Genomic DNA, 6,105 nt, shown 5'->3' on the forward strand with positions numbered 1-6,105 from the left:
TCCGGTTACCGCAGTGGTTAGCGCACTCGCTTCTCACCAATGCGACCCGGGTTCAATTCCCGCCTGGGCGTATGTGAGTTTAGTTAGTGATCACCAAGCCGGACAAGTGGGTTTTCTCCGGGTTCTCCGGTTTCCCCAACAACACAAGACCACACTCTCGCGCAACAACGTGCCAACGAGAGTGACTTAGTATAAGCTTCCTTCACAATTGTTGTAAAATATATAATGGTTAAAGTAAAAAAATAAATATAGAAACTGATGTGAGATTATGCACATTGTAAAAATTACAATGCTGGGGCACTTCATTGCAGAGTTATCTCCCGTTGTTTTTAGCTCACCAGAGCTCGAAGTACTCAAGGTGAGCTATTGTGATCGGTCTTTGTCCATCGTCGGTCCGTCCGTCCGCCCGTCCGTCCGTCCGTCTCCTCTGAAACTACCTGGCCAAATTCAATGAAACTTCACAGGAAGCTTCCTTGGGCGTCCCTCTACAAAAATACAACAAGTGGTCACGATTGATTAACAACAACGACAACGAACTGGCCGACTTCATGTTTTGCTTAAAAAAACATCTTCACTGAAATAACCAGTCCAAATTCAATGGAACTTTATAGGAAGCTTCCTTGGGTGACCCTCTACAAAAATACAACAAGGGGTCTCATGATTGATCAACAACAACAGCAACGACAAAAAAATGGCTGACTTCCTGTTTTGCTTTAAAAACATCTCTTCTGAAACTACCACTCCAAATTTAATGAAACGCTACAGGAAGCTTCCTTGGGTGACCCTCTACACAATACAACAAGGGGTCATGATTGATCAACAACAACAACAAAATGGCCAACTTCTTGTTTTGCTTTAAAAAACATCTCCTCTGAAACCACTCCAAATTCAATGAAACTCTACAGGAAGCTTCCTTAGGTGACTCTCTACAAAATACAACAAGGGGTCACGATTGATCAACAACTAAATGGCCAACTACCTGTTTTGCTTTATAAAAACATCTCCTCTAAAACTTCTAGTCCAAATTCAATGAGATTTTACAGAAAGATTCCTTGGGTTTTGCTTTAAAAAAACATCTTTTCTGAAACTACCAGGCCAAATTTACTGACACTTTACCGGAAGCTTCATTGCATGACCCTCTACAAAAATACAACAAGGCATTGGGATTAATCAACAACAACAAAAAAAAATTGGCAGACTTACTGTTTTCTTTAAAAAAATCTCTGAAACTACCAAGCCAAATTCAATGAAACTTAACAAGTTGCTTCATTGCATGACCCTTTACAAATATAAAACAAGGCATCGTCATCAGTAAAGATATGTTTAAATTATTATTTTACATTTTTATAAATGCTTTATCACAGAATTGTGGCCCTTTGCTTAGGTGAGCGTTTTAGTGCCATCATGGCCCTCTTGTTTTAATAATGATCATCCCTTATTCGTGTGTATACACCAATTTGTTTAAAAAAGAACCCCGACGTGTTATAGCTAAACCTGTGGCATACAGGCGGGCGTGCGCGTCCAGTATGTTTTCTGCTAAATTATTTAAGAGGCCTTTGAGCAATCACCACCAAATAGTTTTTAGAATGTGTATTGGCATTATCCAAATTATATAATCAGCCATATCGTTGTAGTCATTCAAGGGTTATTACCCTTTAACTATAGAAATTACATAACATTTGTCTCGCCCGCTCAATTTTATTGAAGTTTGATAACCAGTCATATTGCTGTAGCCACTCAATATGCACTTAAGTTATGGAAATTACCTTAAATCGGTCATGTCCGCTTAATCACTTTTGAAGCCTTTGTCCAATCATCACGAAATTTAATCAGAATGTGAATTAGAATTATGTCTCGAACAAGTTCGATAACCAGCCATATCACTGTAATCACTTGAATGTAGTCGCCCTTCCATTATGAAATATACCTCAAATCAGACTTGACAGCTCAATTACTTTTGAAGCCTTTGTCCAGTCATAACCAAATTTGATAACCAGCCATATCGCTCATGTTACTCAAGAGTTATTGCCTTTTAATGATAGAAATAATCTTGAATTGATCTTGTCTGCTCAATAGCTAAAGAAGCATTCTACCAATCATCACCAAATTTAGTCAGAATGTGTATAAGAATTATACCATGGACATGTTTGATAACCAGTTATATTGATGTATCGATGTATTGTGATCGCTCTACTTTAATTGTATTAATTACCTTAAACTGGTCTTGTCCTATCAATTGCTTTAGAAGCCTTTTTCCTATCATCACCAAATTTGGTCTGAATGTGTATGGTAAGTATAGCTTGGTCGCATTTTATTACTAGCCATGTCGCCTCAGGTATTACAGAGTATTACAGAGTTATGACCTTTGTAATGTAAAAAAACTCTCTTTACAGTGACTGCGCTCTAAACTTGGATTAACGTACAACCACTTATCACGAAAGTTGGTGTCAAAAAATAAGGATGGGCGTACTTTTGCGCCAGTTGGAGTTCCATGTTATAATGCATTTGTCTAGACACTTACACAAAAACAACGTACATGATAAAATGTTATGTAAAATAGTCTTTAATATTATATTTCTTCAGCTGAGTTTCCGTTTAAAGGGACACGCTCATGTTTTAGGACCAAGATTGGTTTTCGTATTAACCAGGTTTTCACATAGTGAAATCTGTATATTAGAATGAAGAACGTCGTTGTTTGGGCGGGTGGCTGGGCGGCGTCAAACTCGCCTATGAAACTGAATAATTTCAGTAATGGTTGACATATCTTGACCAAACTTGGTCTATAGGAAGATTTATTTTATTGATACCTTCCATGGGATGCGTTTGGGGTCCCTAGAATTAAGGTCAAGGTCACTGTTACTAAAATAGAAAAACGGTTGAAACTTTAGTTAGGGTTGACATATCTTGACCCAACTTGGTATAAAGGAAGAGTTTATAGATAACTTTGATGGGATTGCGTTTGGGATTCCTAGGGTCAAGGTCACTGTTACTAAAAATAGAAGAATGGTTATAGCTTAATAACTTTAGTCAGGAATCATATATCTTGACCAAATTTGGTATATAGGAAGTGTTTATTGAGACCTTTCATGAGATTGCGTATAGGGCTTCTAGGGTCAAGGTCACTGTTACTAAAAATAAATGAATGGTTGAAACTGAATAACTTTAGTCAGGGTTCACATATCTTGACCAAGCTTAGTACGAGCGGAGTCAAACTCACCTATGAACTGAATAATTTCAGTAAGGGTTGACACATCTTGACCCAACTTGTTCTGTAGGAAGAGTTTGTGAACAAATTCCTTTAAAATCATTTTCCAGCAACAGAGTTTGATGATTTACTAAAATCACCAATGATAACAATATCTATATGTGCCTAGACAAAGTAACATTATCATCTTTTATAATTGACTAACCTTTCCCTTTAATATTCATTTCCACTCGTATGCATGCTTACTGTCTTCTGTGTATATCCTCTAACAATTGTGCATGTCCTTAAATATACACACAACAAATCAACTTAATTATAATTCTCACAACACATGCTGAAGTTCTTCTGTCAATCATTAAAAAGCTGGTTTCGTCGCATTGCGGCATTTCTTGTTTTATAATTATTATAATTATATTACTCTTTGATACCGAAATTACAGAAAAAAACATTTGAAGTATAAACATATTATGGTTTTAGTGGAAAGCAACCCCAGTCAAGAAAAGATTAAATAACCGAAATTTTACCCACTCGGCCAAAAGGATTTTTTGGAGAATCGCATTGCTTACGTGCTCAGGCCGTAAGCCTGCAGACATTTTTAGACTCTAGTTTGTAATTTACCATCGGCAGATCGACATAGCATTTTTTACTTTTTGACGAATTAATGCGCGCGCGATACAACCCCAGCGCTGTTAGAACAACGGTGGTCAACGACATTATTTACATGAACATTTACATCTTAATTACCTAGTTACCAATCTGCTCCAGTAGCAACGGACTGCGTTCTGCATATAAGTTAGTTTGGTAAAATTAGCGGTGTAAGGAATATTCATAATAATTATGTTATGCGGTTAATTTAGTGCGAATATACTGCGTGTTTGCGTAATTACGCAATGAAACACATAGAAACGCTATTATTCTAATATCGACGAGTTATAAACGGCAATATATATATAAAATAGAATATGCATTTAGTTTCTTAATGAACGGGTACTGAATCAAAATAAGTAAGTGTATATGTCTATGTTTAGATTTTGGCCACAGCCGGGGAACGAAATACATGTACTATGCAGGGGTTTCAATAAGACCTAGAATTAGGACTTTTTAAAAATTCCATGTCTGATTTTCAGGAATTTTTAGGAATTTTCATAGAATTTGTAGGTAAAGTAGCGCGTTCAATTCAAAATGTTTAAATTTATGTTTATTGTATATTCAACCATAACAAGAGTCTAACGTAGGGGCGCATGGGGATGGGAATAGGAGGGGTCCACACCTGTCACAATGGGGGGGGGAGGTTGTGGGGTTTTCTCGTAGAATGTTTTGTTTTCATACTTTAAATTTAAATCATTTTCCATGATTTTCAGACTTTGTACAAAATGTTGTTGCTTTTTCAAAATATTTAGAAGGGTGTGTTTAAATATCAAAATGTCTCATTTTTCTCCTAAAACAAAAACACATTTAAAACAATTATACTGGCATAAATACGCACAAAAAAACAATATGTCGGGGACGAATTTTAGTTGGTACGATCGGGATTGGGTACGAATGTTACATTCAGCCTGGCTGTTATTTAATTGTCTTTGGTAAAGTTATGCTTAAGATGTTGATGTTTTAGAATAAAATGACAATAAAAATCACTGTCTTTGCTTAAAGAAACACTTATACAGCATAGAGCATTGATAAAATAACTCCGAAAACCGTTTCGACAAAATGGCGGTTTCGGCGAATTTTGACATGATCGCAGACGTGATAGGTAAACGCGACATAAAGCATCAACATATTTTTGGGGGGTTACAAACAAAATGTTCATCATAAATATTTTACAAATATACTTTCAAAACATTTACTGATAAATTGATGTATTTGATTGTGTTAGTGCCAACTTTCCTATGTCTACAAATCGGCAGTGAGCGTCTGCTTCAAATCAACAATATTTAAATTAGCGAGTCTCGTCTGTACAGTAGAATTATCAATTATTTTAAAAGGTTTAATAATGTTTGACAACATTTTTCACCATCCCTTCGCATTTTCTTTTACGAACTTTCATCTTTGAATGAACGAGTTCTCATTGTATATTCTGATTGGCTGACATATTCAATAGCTCCGCCTCCTGACGATGTTTCACTAATTGGCTCTTCCTAATTATCGGATTAGAAGATGGCCGTTTATTAATACACAGGTCGTCTGCTCATTACACACAATAAGCTGTCATAAATTATAACACGTACAAGACATATGGGAAGATGAAAGGGCAGTACGGCATATTTTAAGCAGTCAATGGTGCACAGCATATGATAACGTCCGGTCTCATTGAAAGAGGCGTACAAGGCTATAGGCCCTTCTTAATATTGCCTAATGAATATTCATGTTTATCTCAGAGTGAGGCTTTCTAAACAAGCAATCTAGCTGCTTCCCTAGAAACATGTATAGTTGACCATGGCGGAAGCATTAGCACCAGCATCTTATAGTCATCATGATTTGGATTTAATACCACATTTAACCTTCAGTTTTGTTGAAAATTATGTGAAAGATAACAAAACAAGTTCTGGAGAAAAATCGATTGATAAAGGTTTTAAATACTATAGTGAGAGCTACATCCAGGATCTCAAAGGTATGTTACTTTATGTTGTGTTACATTTGTTGTTTATGTATACAGGCCTGTAAATTGCAAACCATTGATACAAAACTGTAAAGATTGATCATTCAGAGCCCGCTTATAATCATCTTAACCCTCTATCCCTAATATATTATGTAATAAGCGGGCAGCTTTTCATACTTTTACAACCTAAGCCAGAGGGCTAATCAATACACATCCCTGGGGGTTCTCTAATTACAAGGAGTGATCTGATGGTCAGAATAATTCAGTGGTTGATTTACCATAGTTCTCATAAAGCTTTTATCTA

Source organism: Mya arenaria, chromosome 4, assembly GCF_026914265.1.
Source record: "Mya arenaria isolate MELC-2E11 chromosome 4, ASM2691426v1".
In the NCBI taxonomy this organism is placed as follows: Eukaryota; Metazoa; Mollusca; class Bivalvia; order Myida; family Myidae; genus Mya; species Mya arenaria.